The sequence below is a fragment of the Phyllostomus hastatus genome, unplaced genomic scaffold (assembly GCF_019186645.2).
Source record: "Phyllostomus hastatus isolate PE091 unplaced genomic scaffold, TTU_PhHast_1.1 phas_contig_133, whole genome shotgun sequence".
Taxonomy (NCBI): domain Eukaryota; kingdom Metazoa; phylum Chordata; class Mammalia; order Chiroptera; family Phyllostomidae; genus Phyllostomus; species Phyllostomus hastatus.
Genome location: NW_025333577.1, coordinates 104,025 through 120,544, shown reverse-complemented (window position 1 = coordinate 120,544; position 16,520 = coordinate 104,025). Strand labels below are relative to the sequence as shown.

The 16,520-nt window shown below is 52.3% G+C and overlaps 1 pseudogene; it reads right to left on the bottom strand.

Moving 5' to 3' along the window:
- Positions 1 to 6,057: 6,057 nt before the first annotated feature.
- LOC123825838 lies at positions 6,058 to 14,909 on the bottom strand (annotated as a pseudogene).
- Between the last annotated feature and the right edge of the window lie 1,611 nt (positions 14,910 to 16,520).

The following is a 16,520-nucleotide window of genomic DNA, read 5'->3' as shown; positions in this document are numbered from 1 at the left end:
ATAGGAAGACTCAAACTCAGCAATCAGATAAAAAATAGCTCAATAAAAATTCATTACAATTTTAAACAGACACTTCATCAAAGAATTTATACCAGTCCTGGACAGGTGGTTGAATTGATTAGAGGGTTTGTGGGTTTGATCCCTGGTCTGGATGCCTCTGGGAGACCACTTGACTCTCTCTCTCTCATACCACACACCCTCTGTCTCTCCAATGAATTAACATGGCTCTGGGTGACATTTTTTTGGCTTGCATTAGAGCAACCTCACACATGTGTTTACTGGGTCTCTTGAGGACGTCATTGTTTCTTGTGTTCATTTCATGTCTTGTTATTTTGTGCAGTAATGTCCTGTGCAGGCTTGCAGCCCAGAAGCAACAGGCTGAGCCCTGCAGTCCAAGTGAGCAGGAGGGAGACCATCCAGGTGTGAGAGCCTCTGTGCTGTTCACACAACCTCAGGGTGGATCACCGCTGTTAGGTGGCACATGAGTGATGTAAGTGCATCGAATAAACAAGCTGGACACCTTATACTTACATGAGTTGTGTGTCAATTCTATTGTAACTTAAAAATAAAGTTCACAGTAGATATTATGTACAACATTGGCATTCAGTGAAGGATCACTAAACAGTGTAATTAGGAATATTATAAACACTGACACCCACAGATGAGATTGTCAAGAGTCACTTCCAACAGTTCATGACCCCAGGATCTCTAGGATCCCTGAGCATCCTCAGTGAGGGGCAAAGAGCAGAAAAACCAGAAGCCAACCAGGGGAGGTCTGCACCCACCAGAGATGGGGGCCCACTCACACAGGGACATAAAAAGAGAAAATGGAAATCAGCACATAGGAAGTGATAGAGGTGTCCGCCAGCATCAGGATGGTGTGGGTGGCTCTGTCTCTGGAGGGCATTTGTGTGGGTGTGAATTATGGTGTAGCCTCTTGTGATGTCTGTGCAGGTGAAGCACCATGGAGACATTGGACCAGACTCTGAGGACAATGAAAATGACATCAGGACATGACCACAAGATGGCACCCTTAGGCACATCTTGAGCCTGAGAACAGAGGTCATTACTGAGAAGTCCTTGTGATGAGAGGGCAGGAAGCAGAGAAAGTGTCTCATGTCCCCTGGAGATGATCTGTCCTTAGTGTCACGTCATCACTGGCAGGCAGGAACATCTGCACCAGGAGCTCCAGTCACAGTGCTTCCCGCTAGGCCCTTGCCTTCAGACTTCCTGTTTCCCTTTTCAGAACTCTGTCCCTAGTTCCTCACTATGGTCAACCTGTATGACCTGGGAGTTGATTTATGCCCACAAGTCCCTTGCCCTGGTCATCCCGTGTGATCCAGGGGGGAACTCTGTCCCCAAGTGCCTCCCACTGGTTGTTCCTTATGACCCAAGGCTGGTCTTCCTGTGCGTTCTAGTCCCACAGCTCTTGCTGCTCATGGCTTCAGGTGTGTTTAGTCTGGAAAATACCCCCAATTGAAGCCACTGTGTCCACCACAGGTCCTGGGGTCTCTCTCTGTCCATGGGGCCCTAAGGGACACTGTAATTACCTCTCCGTCACCCATGGAGCCCTGTGCTAGAGTCTCTCATTGGACCAGTCTGTCCTCGTGTTCTGGATGCTGACTGTGGGGATAACCTTCCTGGTCGTACACACTAGGATTAGGACAAACCAGTGATGTGGACATACAGGGGGATAACATTAAAATTGATCACTGCAATATTCGATTGACAGTAAGAAATGTCAATTGATAATCAGATCTTAGAAACCAGCTCTGCCAGCACACTGGCCTGAAGTCATCCTTCTGAGACACCACGGGGAGCAAGGGGCACAGTCCACCATGCCTGCCACTCCTTCTGCAGTGGCCAGCACACTGGACACATGGACCTGTCACTCTATGCACAGGGGTCGTTCAAGCTGAGACAGGCAGATGGGACATCCAGGGCTTCTATACAGTGTCCAGCTGTGGCTCCTTGAAAGGAAATAAAAATGTTCTCCACCCGACGTCTAGTCTCCTTTTGTTACCACATAGGTGACCCCCTCTCCTCTCTTCTGCCACCACCGCTCCCTTCTGGTGACCACCATCCTGTTGTCTGTGACTGTGAGTTTCTTTCTATTTGCTTTGCTAATCAGCACCTGGGCTGCTGCCAGAGGTTGGCTGTTGTAAATAATGCTGCAATGGACTTGGGGATGGATATTCTTTCAAATTAGTGTTCAGGATCTCTCCAGATAAATACCTGAAAGTGGGATCACTGGGTCAAAAGGCGGTTCCATTTTTAATATTTTGAGGAAACTCCACATGGTTTCCCACAGGGGCTGCACCAGTCTGCATTTGCACCGACAGCGCACGAGGTTCGTTCTCTCCACATCCTGACCAGCACTGGCTTGTTGCTTTATTGAAAGTGGATTTTTCCCACAAGCATGAACTGATACCTGATTGTGGTTTTAATTTGCATGTCTCTGATGATTAGTGACGTTGAATATTTTTTCATATGTCTATTTACCATCTGTAAGTCCTGTTAGGAGAAGTGTCTGTTCCAGTCCTCTGCCCATTTTTTTTCAATCCTCACCTGAGGGTATGTTTATTGATTTTAGAGACAGAAGAAGGGGGAGGAGAGAGAAACGTTGATGTGAGAGTGAAACATCAGTCGGTTGCCTCTGGTCCAAGCCTTCAATCAAACCCTCAGCCACCTCAGGTGGACTGGAAGATGTTCCAACCCACTGCCTCTTCAGGGTCGGGGTGGGGGACTGCCCATTTTAAAATCGGATTGCTTCATCTCCCCTTTCCCTGTGAACGCCTGTGTGTCCTTGGATTGAGATGAGTCTCCTATGGGAAGCATTTAGTTGGGCCTTGTTTTCAACCTACTCAGCTTCCCTCTGCACCAGCTTTCGGTTGGTGAGTTCGGTCCGTGTCCATTCAGGTGATTATTGACCTACGAGGACTCTCTGCAGTGAGTTTACCTTTGGTTTCTCGTTGCCTTGTGTCTCCAGTGTTTACTCTCCCCGCGTTCCAGTCAGTCAGTTCAGTTCAGCGGCTCTCTGAGCCTCCTGTACCCGTGGCTCCAGCCCCGCTGAGCTACTGGGCATCCTTGAGTCTCTGCCTGGTTTTAGCCACAACGTTGGGACAGCGTCTCCCCGGGCCCAGGTGTCACTTCTGCCCTCGCGCCCTCTGTGGGTCGTCAGGAGCACTGCAGGGGGAAACCGGGGAAACGGAGCCTGGAGTCCACACCCGGGGCCCCTCCCCAGCCCGTTCTGATTCTTGGTGGGTATCGCAGACCGGCTTGTGTGTGGAGCGTCACAGTGTCTGACTTGTCACTCTCAGGGGTGCTCTCACTCAGCCAGGGTGCTGACGTCCCACCCTCTGTCCGCCACCGGGCACTTCAGCGTGTCTGCTTCACCTGCAGCCCCATCCCAGCCCCGCCCCTTCAAGAATCTGTGAGTCTTACTCCAAGGAGGACTGGGACCCTCTGGTGTGAGCTGAGCGAGCAGCTGTGGAGCTGGTGCCGGGAACCCTGCTGTGAGGAAGGGGAAGGAACCTCGGGTTTGGGCGGGGGTGGGGGGACTGTGGCAGAGTCACCCCTGGGTCACCTGAGGAACGTTCTCCGTGATCGTGTCAGTTCTCATCACTGGAAGCAGAAAGCTAATTATGCCTCACTAGCCGTGAACATTGTAAGTGAAAATGACGATTATTTGGGCTCATGTCCCTCCCGTATCCAGCTGCTCCTGAAGTCTTCCTGCCTTCCTCCAGGGTCTCGGGAACATTCGCTGGGCACTGGAACAAATGTGTTTCCGTTGCTGCGTGAAATGACACACACACACATCTCAGGGGTGGGAAGGGGGTCTTTTGGTTTGAGTGCTTGTTCTAAATCCTCACCTAAGGATGTGTTTACTGAGTTGAGAGAGAAACATTGATCTGAGAAACATGGATGAGTTGCCTGTGGCACATTGACCAGGGATCAGAAACCTGTAAACTTTTGCTGCAGGGACCAACACTCCAATCAACTGAGCCACCTGGCCAGGACACATCTCTGTTTGATCCATTTATATAGGTCCACTAAGAACATCAGGTCCTTGGCCATGACCTTCCAGGACTCAGCATCTGCAGAATAAGAGCAGTATCTGCAGTGGATTAAGGACAGTGGACACTGGAACAGCTCCTGCTTTATCAGGTGTTCTCACCTTCTGATTGGTCAGCTCTCTGACCCCACACAGACACCCCTGAGGACTCCAGAGGGGGTCCTGGAAGCTTGGGGTGACTCCTAGGCAACACAGAGGCACTTGGTTAGACACAGGGGATTCAACCAGCCACAGCCAGAGGCTCCAAAGGTCACACTCGGATGTGCGGGGAGAAACCCTGAATAGTGCACGGATCACAGGTGGTCACAGGGAACATCACTGGGGAGCTGTGCGGTCCTCTTGTCCTGTGACATGCACTCTGTTCTTCCCAGTATTTTCCACACCTCATTGTACACTTATGAACTTAAAGTGACTGGAAATGCCTTAATAAACGGGTGAAGGGTTAGCGAGCAGTACATGTGTTCTGTGAGGTCGGCAATTTGGACTATGCTGAGTTCACTGACGTACAGGGGTGCAGCATGCTATTGCACTTCACTGATACTGCAGTTTTTAATTTTAACACTCACCTGAGGGTTGTTGTTACTGATTTTACAGAGAGGGGGAGGCAGAGAGAGAGAGAGAGAGAGAAACATTGGTGTGAGAGAAACATTGATCGGTTGCTTCATGTACCCACCCCAAACAGAAATTGAACCTGCAAGCCAGGCACATGCTCCTTTAGGTGTGTGGACAACGCTCCAGCCGAGCCCCAAAGCCAGGCTGTGTTTGTATTACAACTGAAGGTTAGATTTCCCAGCAGCAAAAAGATGACAACTAAATAGAGGCTCGAATGATTGTGAGCATTTTTATTAACAAGAACATGCATTTTAATAAAGGCTTGTTCATTCCCTTTTAGACATAACAGTATTGAACCCATAATAGACTACAGTACAGCATAAGCCTAACATTTATATTCATGAGGAAACCAAAAAAATTGCGTGACACACTTCAATGGCATATTTGCTTTATTGCGGTGGTTTGGACTTAAAACCAGAAACATCTACAAGGTATGACTGTATTCCAGATGTAAAAATGGTGTGTCATCTACCCTGTACTCAAAAACTACTAGTTGAGTGACCCATCCCTGTAGGACACCTCCCTATTGTAGTGACAGTGTCTTTATTGATGTGGCCCAGCCCCCAGCTGTGCTGTGGCAGCCACAGCACAACGTGCACTCACACTGCCATCGATGCCCCCGCATGTCGCCACGGTGCTGCCCTCCTAAACCTGCAGGGGCCTCTGCTCTGTGAATCCCCGAGTTTGCACTAGGGCCCCTACTAGAGCAAAGGGCTGGGGGGATGGCAGCCAAGCAGAGCAGAATCGCAGTAGGAATGTGTCTGAGATGAGACATTTCAGGCCCCCTGCTCTCTGCTGATTCCAGAACCCAGTTCCCTGGAGGAGGCTGGGAAAAGGTGGGAGAACAATCACGCCCAGGGAGGTAAGAGCAGGATGCGTCTGAAACTTCCCCTCTCGACACCACAGATTCCTGAGTACAGGGGCCACCCTGGCCATGTGGGGACAATGACAGGCAAAATGCCTCCTGTTGCTGTCAGAGGGGGACACCCAGAGGATGATGAGATGAGAACTACTCGGCTATAGGACAACACGGAATACTGCCCTCTCTAACAACATGGATGGGCCTGGAGAGTATCATGCTTGGTAACCTGGTCAGAAAAAGCTAAGAACCCTATGATGTCACTTACACATGGGATAGAAACCTGAAACTAATGGACACAGACAGTAGTGTGGTGGTTCCCAGAGGGAAGGGGGTTGCGGGAGGAGGGTCCTCATACCTGGTGAGGGAGGATGGTTTGACTCTGGGTGGTGGTACATTGCACACAGTGCAATGTACAGATCCTGTATTGTAGAAATGTGCACCTGAAACCTACATGATCTTCTTAACAAATGCACCCCAATACATTTAATAAAAAGACACACCACAATCATTTAATATAAATACCCCAATAACTTTATTTTTAAACAGTCATAAAATGTACAATATCTACAAAAATAAAGAAAGCAAAGTACCCAAAACATAGGGACTGCAGGACAGACCCACGCCTGAGATCAGACTGATGCTCACTGAGCACGGTCCTGGAGCGACAACAAGGCCCAGGTGATGCTGAAGTACCTGATTCCCACGTCCTTGTGGGCAAGGTTCTCCTGAAGCAGCAAGAAGAAAGGAGCAACAAAGATGACCCAGAAGAGGAATGACCAGGATGGGGATGGCCTCACCCCAGCTCTACTAGGATTGGACAGTCCCCAGGGGAGAGGACACAGGTCCCTGTGGGGAGAGTGGCCTGGCGAACACTTCCAACATGCTGATAAGAACACAGACATGTTCTGATGCTGGTTGCAGAAACAGCAGTCAGGGGTCCTTAAAGTCCCAAGAGGAGGTTTCAGTGACTATTTTAGCACCAAACCCATACAAGGCAGCTGTCACACTGGGAAAGTTGTCATGAACTAATACAGGTCAGTCTCAGAAGTGTCACATTCTCCCACAGCCACCACATGCTCAGAATGTCCCAGTGTGAGAATCCCCAATACACAGCTGTGTCCCTTGATCCAAATGCCCCCCACTTCCTGCCCTCAGGTTCTCACCATTGGGAGCTGTGAGAGACACCAGAGAGCTCTGGGCACTGTCGCTGTCTGCAGAAGACACAACAGCAGGATTATGGGGTGGGGAACCCCCCATCATAGACTCCAGGCCACATTCTCTCAAGGGTCCCAGACGTCACCTCCCCAATACCCAGACTTACAGGCAGCCTGAGGGTAGCTCTTCTTGTCTCTGTCTGTGGGGAGAAAATGTTCTGTGAGAAGTCAGGGGGAAGGCTGGGTCCCGTGCCCTAAAGGAACCTCATATTCCTGAAGCACAGGGAAGTTTCCAGAACTGAGACTGAACACCAGGGTATGATCAGGAAATAGTGCATGTGTGGGGACTGGTCCCACTACTGGTCTGGACGTCTGCCTTCAGCAGGGACCTTCCCCTCTAACCTGTGACAGCTGGGCATCAGTCCCCATTGCTAAAATCATCAGGTGATAAATGTGTCCCTTACTTTCCCACAGGTCTCTCTAAAGAGTCAGTGTTAGGAAATAGGCCCCAGATGGACAAGCACTCGTGTGGGGATATGATGCCCATTAACCAGGCAGAGCACACTTCCACCTGGACTTGACCCCCAGGGGACAGGAAACTCAGCCCCACCCCTTGCCCACCTGAGCTCCTCCTCTTCCACAGCACAGCTCCAGTGACCACAGCTCCAAGGAGACCCAGGGCAGCAGCGATGCCCACAGTGGTGATGGTGGTCTGAGGAGTGGGGTCTGCGAGGGGAAGGTGAGAGGCCAACCTCAGGCCTGAGTCCTGACCCTGCTCAGGGATGCCCTGAGGAGAGGCTCTGTGCCCACGCCTCACCCCATCTCAGGGTCAGGGGCTCAGGCAGCCCCTGGTGCTGCACATGGCATGTGTATCTCTGCTCCTCTCCAGGGGGCACGGCCACAGCTGCCCACTTCTGGAAGGTCCCGTCCCCTGCGGGCCTGGTGTCCACCAGCTCCATGTCCTGGGTCAGGTTCTCCCCATCATGGTGCCAGGTCAGGGTGATGTCCGCAGGGTAGAAGCCCAGGGCCCAGCATCTCAGGGTGACCTCATGGTCAGAGATGGAGTGGTGGGTCAGATGTGTCTTTGGAGGGTCTGAGGGGAGGGTGAGAAAATTCGGGAACTCTGCATGGTCATGGGACACTCCAGCAGTGCTATTGTGACCACCCTGACAGTGGACAGGACAGTGGGGGTGGGGGAAGGGAGTTCACCACCCAGAGACCAGCCTGGACAGAGGCACCTGGGATAATCTCCTATTTTTTCAAAATTTCCAGAATCAGGGTGAGAACCTAGAGTAGGAGTCTCCAGTTCTCCAAGGGGAGAGACAGACTCAGGTGGAGGCTGAATGACTCAGAAAAGCCAGAGTCAGGCCTCCAGAGAAGGTCTCAGCCCAATAACCAGGGAGAGTGTCCTGGTGCACCAGGTGCTGCAGGGTGTGAGGGAACCACTGTGGGGTGTTTCAGGGAGGGGCTGGGTCCCTTACTGTCCTTTAGAGAAAGCTGGGCCTGCAGGTGAGTCACAGAATAAGGACACCTGGGGGACTGGGGGACTCTTCCCTTTCCGGAGCAGCAGGTACATTCTGACACTGCCCAGTTTTCCTCCTCTCCTTGTAGGAAGCTGTCCCAACCCACTGATCCCCTCCTCGGGGAGGCGTGCTCCCTGGTACCTGCTCTTTGCAGCGTCTCCTTGCCCTTCTCCAGGAGCAGCTGGCGAATGCACGTGTCCTCCAGGAAGGCCCTCCCGGCTTCCGCTTGGAGGTCCCGCACAACATTGTTCCTGTTGACCCCCGTTGTAGGCGAACAGACTGAACCCGCGAAGGAAGCGCTTGTCCGAACCCACGACGCAGCCGGTCACCTCCTGCCAAGTGTGAGACCCTGACCCCGCCTCGCAGTCAGCCCCGTTGAGTTAGCCCCTCCCAGCCCCCACCAGGCTAAGGCTTCTGGGTGAGGCTCCACTGGATATTCGGGCGACCCCGGCCCGTCCGTGGGGATGGGGTTCGTCCCCGAGCCCTGTGCGCGGGTGGCTCACGGTCCTCGCTCTGGTTGTAGTAGGTGTGCAGGTTGTTCAGGTTCGCTCTGCTCCGCTGTTCCTTGTGCTCGATTTCCCGCGTCTGTTCATCCCGAAACTGTGCGCCCTCCTGCTCCACCCACGACTGCTCCATCCACGGCACCCGTGGCTGCAGCTTAGGGTCGGCGGTGTCGCAGTTGTAACTCAAGATCTGCATGTCCTCCATGTAGACGACCGTGGTGTACCGGTATTTCTCGCGGCCCGGTTCGTACACGGTGGTGCTTAAATATTTCAGATTGTGGGGGCCAGGAGTCGGAGAGGACGCGTGTCCTGGGTTCGCGGTAGCGCCTGCAGGGGCTGGGCGCCCGGGGGACAGAAAGGAGGGCCGCGGGTGAGAAGAGGAGACGGGAAAGCGGTAGGGCCGGTGGAAGGCAGGCCACTCCGTGAGTCCGGAGTCTGTGCCAGGGCGCTGGAGACTGGTCTTCCCCGGGTCCTGCGCCCCTGCCGGCCCCCTTGCTCCTGGCCCCGAGAGGCCGTTCCCACCCGACCCCGCACTCACCCGTCCAGGTCTGGGTCAGGGTCAGGGTCCCCGAGAGCAGCAGGAGGAGGTTTCGGGGCGGCGTGGGCCCGATTGGAGCGTCAGGGAAGTAGTTCCTCTTCCCGTGCTGGGCGCTCTTCTGAGCTGATCTGCAGCTGATTGGTGCTCTTCACGCCCCCTGCAATTGACGACGGCGACGGGTGGAGCTTCCTGAGTATCCAGGGCTGGGGACTCAGCTTTGCCTCGCCTCCTCCCGCACCCAGAACTCTCAGCCCCTCCCTGTGGGAGGGCCACATCCGCTACCTCTTGTTTGTAAACACTAGTATGGAGAGTTCAGGGCGCTCGTTTGTTTCTGTTCCTCAATCCGTTGAGCGTTTACTGACTTCTCATCACATTCCACAGTTGTCCAGCAGATGAGAGACTTCTAATAAAGTACTCTTGCTCTCTGCACCTAATAACACTTGAACTTGGTGTGACCACCTTCACCCTGCAGCTGTTAGCCCCTTTACACCATGAAGACAGTTGTGTTGTGCTGCCTGACCACCTAGTGGTCTCTAGGAGTGATGTACAGGAAACTCCTACTGCTGCTGCTGCTGTAATTTGGTTACAGAGGGATGTTATCTGAAGGTTAAGTGCACAGTCTGTCCCTTTGTCACACAGTATGTGCTCCGTAAGGCCGGCCATTCGTCTCGTGCTCGGTTCACTGACGCACAGGTATACAGCAGGCTACTGCACTTCACAGATCTGCACCGTTTAATTTTCATCCTCACCTGAGGATTGTTGTTGCAGGTTTTACAGAGAGAGGAAGGCAGGGGGAGAGAGAGAGAGATTGATGTAAGAACATTGATTGGTTCCCTGAGGTGCCTACCCTTAGTAGAAATTGAACATGCAAGCCAGGAACATGACCTTAACAGAGATTGAACCCATAACGTTTTGGTGTGTGGGGTGACACTCCAGCCGAGCCCCCCAGACAGTGTTTGTTTTACAGCTGAAGGTAAGACTTCCTACTGGCAAAAAGATTACAGCTCACTAAAGGGTCAGAAGAGAGTTAGCATTTTTATTAACGACAAAGTATATTTCAATAAAGTCATATACATTATTTTTAGACATAATACTATTGAACACACAATAGAGTACAGTACAGCATAAGCCTAACATTTATATTCACGATGGAACCAGGAAGTTTGTGAGACTCACTTTATTGTGATTGTCCTTTATTGTGATGGTTTGGACCCAGTCTCGAAATATCTCCATGATATGTTGGTATTCCAGATGTAAAAATGGTGTGTCATCTACCTAGTACTCAAAAACTACTAGTTGAGTGACCCATCATTGTAGGACACCTTCCTATTGTAGTGACAGTGTCTTTACTGATGTGGCCCCAGCCACAGCACAACCTGCACTCACGCTGCCATCCATGCCCCCGCGGGTCGGCACGGTGCTGCCCCCCTAAACCGGCAAGGGCCTCTGCTCTGTGAATCCCCAGGTTTGCACTGGGAACCCCACTAGAGCGAAGGACCAGGGAAGATGGTGGCCGAGCAGAGCAGAATCGCAGCAGGAACGTGTCTGAGATGAGACATTACAGGCCCCCTGCTCTCTGCTGATTCCAGAACCCGGTTCCCTGGAGGAGGCTGGGAAAAGGTGGGAGAACAATCACGCCCAGGGAGGTAAGAGCAGGATGAGTCTGAAACTTCCCCTCTCAACACCACAGATTCCTGAGTGCAGGGGCCACCCTGGTCATGTGGGGACAATGACAGGCAAAATGCCTCCTGTTGCTGTCAGAGGGGGATGAGATGAGAAGAACTACTTGGCTATAGGACAACATGGAATACTGCCCTCTCTAACAACATGGATGGGCCTGGAGAATATCACGCTTGGTAACCTGGTCAGAAAAAGCTAAGAACCCTATGATGTCACTCACACATGGGATAGAAACCTGAAACTAATGGACACAGACAGCAGTGTGGTGGTTCCCAGAGGGAAGGGGGTTGGGGGATGAGGGGCCTCATACCTGGTGAGGGAAGTTGGTTTGACTCTGGGTGGTGGGCACCCAGTGCAATGTACAGATCCTGTATGGCAGAAATGTGTACCTGAAACCTACATGATCCTCTGAACCAGTGCACATAACGTATTTAATAAGAACACACTGCAATAATTTAATAAATACTCCAATGATTTTATTTTTAAAAAAGCAGAATAGCTACAATATGTATAAAAACAAAAAAAAACCCACAAGTCCCCAAAAGACAGGGGTTGATGGCCAGACCCAGGGGGAGCCCAGGCTGACGCAGCCACAGGAAGCCCTCCCTAAGCACAGTCCTGGAGCCACAACAAGGCCCAGGTGACGCTCAAGTCCGTGGGATCCCAGGTCCTGGTGGGACAAGGTTCCCCTGAAGCAGCGAGGACAAAGGAGCAACAAAGATGACCCAGCTGAGGAATGATCAGCATGGGGATGGCCTCACCCCAACTTCACTAGGACAGGACAGTCCCCAGGGGAGAGGACAAAGGTCCCTGTGGGGAGAGTGGCCTGCTTATCCACTCCTCACTGAAACTCATAAGAACAGACACATTCCAATGCCTCTTGCAGAAACTGCACTCGGGGACCCTTACATTCCCAAGGGGAGGCTGCAGTGACTGTTTTACATCAAGTCCCATAGAAAGCAGCTCTATCACCCTGGAAGGAGTTATTGTGAACAAATTCAGGTCATTCTCAGAAGTGTCACATTTTCCCACAGCCACCTCATGCTCAGAATGTCCCTCTGTCAGAATCCCTGAACCCAGTTATGCCCTTTGGTCTCAATACCCCCCATATCCTGTCCTCAAGTTCTCACTGTCAGGATCTGTGAGAGACACATCAGAGTCCTGGGCACCGTCACTCCCTGGGGAAGACACAACAGCAGAGTTATGGGTGGGAGACCACCCCTCACAGACTCCAGCCCACACTCTCCCAAGGGTCCCAGATGTCACTTCCCCAAAACCCAGACTTACAGTCAGCCTTAGTGTAGCCCTTCCTGCCTCTGTCTGTGGGAAGAAAACGTTCTGTGAGAAGTCAGGGGGAGGGCTGGGTTGCGTGACCCTAAAGGAATCCCTCACTCCTGAAGCATGAGGAAGGTTCTAGAACTGTCACTGAACACCCAGGGTAGGATCAGGAAATATGGAGAATGTATACATGCCGGGACTGGACTAACCGCCCGTCTGGACATCTGTCCTCAGCAAGGAGCTTCCCCTCTGACCTGTGGCAGCTGGGAATTAGTCCCCATCGCTAGAATCATCAGGTGATAAATCTGTCCCTCACTTTCCCACAGGCCTCACTAAAGAGTCAGTGTTTGAAAATAGGCCCCAGATGGACAAGCACCCTGTGGTGACACGATGCCCATTAAGGAGGCAGAGCACACTTCCACCTTGGCTTGACCCCCAGGGAGACAGGAAACTTAGCCCCACTCCTTGCCCACCTGAGCAGTTCCTTCTCCACAGCACAACTCCAGCAGTTGAAGCTCTAAGGAGACCCAGAGCAGCAGCGATGCCCACAATGGTGATGGTGATGGTGGTCTGAGGAGGGGGCTCTGGGAGGGGAAGGTGAAAGGTCAACCTCAGGCCTGAGTCCTGACCCTGCTCAGGGACACCCTGAGGAGAGGCTCTGAGCCCACATCCCCTCCTCACCCCATCTCAGGGTCAGGGGCTCAGGCAGCCCCTGGTGCTGCACATGACATGTGTATCTCTGCTCCTCTCCAGGGGTCATGGCCACAGCTGCCCATTTCTGGAAGGTCCCGTCCCCTGCAGGCCTGGTGTCCACCAGCTCCATGTCCTGGGTCCGGTCCTCCCCTTCACGCTGCCAGGTCAGGGTGATGTCCGCAGGGTAGAAGCCCAGGGCCCAGCATCTCAGGGTGACCTCATGGTCAGAGATGGGGTGGTGGGTCACGTGTGTCTTTGGAGGGTCTGAGGAGAGGGTCAGGAAATTCAGGAACTTTGCATGGTCATGGGACACTCCAGCAGTGCTCATGTGACCACCCTGAGAGTGGACAGGACAGTGGGGTTGGGGGAAGGGAGTTCACCACACAGACACCAGCCTGGACAGAGGCATCTGGGATATTCTCCTATTTCTTGGAAAGTTCTAGAATCAGGATGAGAACCTAGGGTAGGAGTGTGCAGGTCTCTAAGGGGAGACACAGAGTCAGGTGGAGGCTGAATGACTCAGAAAAACAGGAGTCAGTCCTGCAGGGAAGGTCTCATCCTTAGAAAGAGGGAGAGCATTCTGGTGCACCAGGTGTTGCGGGGTGTGAGGGAACCGCTGTAGGGTGTTTCAGGGAGAGGCTGGGTTCCTTATTGTCCTTTAGAGAAAGCTGGGCCCGTGGGTGAGCCACAGAATAAGAAACCTGGGGGACTCTTCCCTCTCCGGAGCGGCAGGGACATTCTGACACTGCCCCATTTTCCTCCTCTCCTTGTAGGAAGCCGCCCCAGTCCACAGGTCCCCTCCTCGGGGAGGCCCGGGCCCTAGGACCTGCTCGGAGCAGCGTCTCCTTCCCCTTCTCCAGGAACAGCTGGAGCCGGCGCACACACGTGTCCTCCAGGAAGAACATTCTGACATCCGCGTCAGGTACCCGCACAATGTTGCTCCAGCTGATCCCCGCGGCTGCATTCCAGGCGCGCAGGTCCTCGTTCAGGAAGACGTAGTCGGTGTGGTCGTAGGCGAACTGACTGAACCCGCGGAGGAAGTGTCCGTCGGTACCCACGACGCAGCCGGTCACTTCCTGCCAAGTGTGAGACCCTGACCCCGCCCCGCAGTCAGCCCCACCGAGTTAGGCCCTCCCTGCCCACAACTGGCTAAGGCGTCCGATTGAGGCTCCACTGGATGTGCCGAGCGAACCCCGCCTGTCCGGGAGGATGGGGTTCGCCCCCGAGCACCGCCCCCCCGCCCCCCCCCCCTCCCGTGCGAGCGTGGCTCACCGTTGTCGCTCTGGTTGTAGTGGGCGCGCAGCTTGTTCAGGTTCGCTCTGCTCCACAGTTCTTTGTGCTTGATTTCCCGCGTCTGCTCCTCCCAAAACTGTGCGCCCTCCTGCTCCACCCACGACTGCTCCAGCCACGGCACCCGAGGCTGCAGCCTGGGACTCGCGGCGTCGCTGTCGAACCGCAGGATCTCCGTGTCGTCCACGTAGATGACGACGATGTACCGGTACTGTCCGCGGTCGGGTCCGTACAAGGCGATGTGGAAGTATCTCAGGCTGTGGGGGCCTGGGGGCGGGAAGGACGCGAATTTTGGGTCGGATGTAGGGCAGGTAGGGGCAGGCGGCCCGACGGACGCAAAAGGGGCCGGTGGTTGAGAAGAGAGGGCGGGGGGGGGTGGGGGGTGGGAAGGGGAGGGGCGTGGCCGAGGTGGTAGCGGGGTGGGGGCGGTCTGAGGTGTGGGGTCTGGGCATGGGTCGCTGCAGACGCGCTGTGCTGAGGTCTTGTTCCCCCGTCGGATCCCCTCGCTCCTGCCCCGCAGAGGCGGTTCCCTCCCGACCACACACTCACCCGCACGGGTCTCGGTCACGGATAGCGCCCCCCAGAGCAGCAGGAGCAGCGGTCGGGACTCCATGACCCAGACCCTGAGCGTCTGGTGACGGAATTCCGCTAGTCCGTGAAGAATTCAGACCCGAAATCGCGGTGACGCTGATTGGCTGTTCTGGTGTTCAGACACCCAATGGGAGTGAGAACTGGGGAAGCGTCATGAGTATCCAGGATGTAGGCCTTGACGTGGGTTGTGAGTGAGAAGGGGACTTCCCCAAACCGAGAGTCCACTGACAGGGACCCGGGCTGAGATCCTGAGAGCCAGGCCTGGGGACCCGGTACTCTGCCCCGAGCCCTCCTCCTGCACGGAGAACTCTGTCCCGCTGTCTCCCTGAGTCCCGGCCCACCTGCAGTTTTATTCAGCGACTCTCAAACATTTTGTATTCAGAATTCTATAGTCTCACAAAATAGGGAGGACTCCCCAAATAATTGTGTTTGTGTGAGTCATAACTATCAACATTTACCATACAAGGAGTAAAACAGTTTGAAAAATTAATTTAGAATAACATTAATAACCTATGATATGTTAACAGAAATAACATTTTGATGAAATGTAACTATTTCTACATAAACAAGGTAAAGGGAGAGTGGATCTGCTTACATTTTACACGTTTGCAAGTCTCAGTGCTTGTCTGTATCATTAGCAGTCCGCTGGATTTTCATATTTGCTTTTGCTTTTAATCTGTTATTTTGGTTGCAGTATGTGAAGAAACGTACAGCCTTATGCAAATATGTAGGAAGAACATTCTTAATAACTTTTTGAGATAAGTGTGGATATTCATCTTTGATGGTTCACTAAAGCTACACAAGTGGTAGTTTCTGAAAAGCTCTTTGCAAAGTGGAACCTGAAACAAAGCCATTGAGTACTTCCTATTCTGTTACATTACTTTAGTGCTTCTTATACTGATGTAGGATTATTTGAAAGTGATGCATTGTTTCACTAAGTGATAGAGATCTCCCAGTGTTGATGCATTTAATGACACATCATCAAAAATCACATTTGTTAACATTACCACAGACCCCACTGGAAATGGTTGTCAGCTCTGGGAAGCTGTCTGGCTGCCGTGGTGAGACACACCTTTGCCAGAATCCTGGTTTTCCTCTGAGAACTTCCATTCCATCCAGACAACAAGTGCTGTCAGGGGTCAACTGCCCATTGACATTTCTTGAGGGACAAGCTCATGTTCATTTGAGAGAGTGTTCACCAGTTCACCACACCTCAGTCATCACAGCTTCTGTGTGTCTCATTCTCTTAAATGAACTTCCTGTTGTGTGAGGAAGAGGCTGACTCAGCCCTCACAGGTCACTTTCCTGGACTCATAGTACTTGGGAATGAATGTAGAAGAAGTGTGTTTGTGCACTTTCACGGTCATCATAGGAGGTATTTTATTTTTCTCCATTTTCACTAAGGACAATTAAGAAATTAATCCATTTGTATAATGAATTCAAAATATGTTTATCTTCTTTTTACATAATTTTTATTGTTCAATGACAGTTGATGTACAGTATTGGTTTCGGGTGTACAACTCTGTGATTAGACATTTATATATCTTACAAAGTCATCCCCTGATAACTCTAATACCCATTGGACACCATACATAGTTATTAAAATATTATGGACTATATTCCCTATGCTGTACTTCACTTCCCCATGACTGTTCTGTAACCACCAATTTGTACTTGTTAATTCCTTCACCTTTTTCACCCAGTCCCTGTAACTCTCTTCC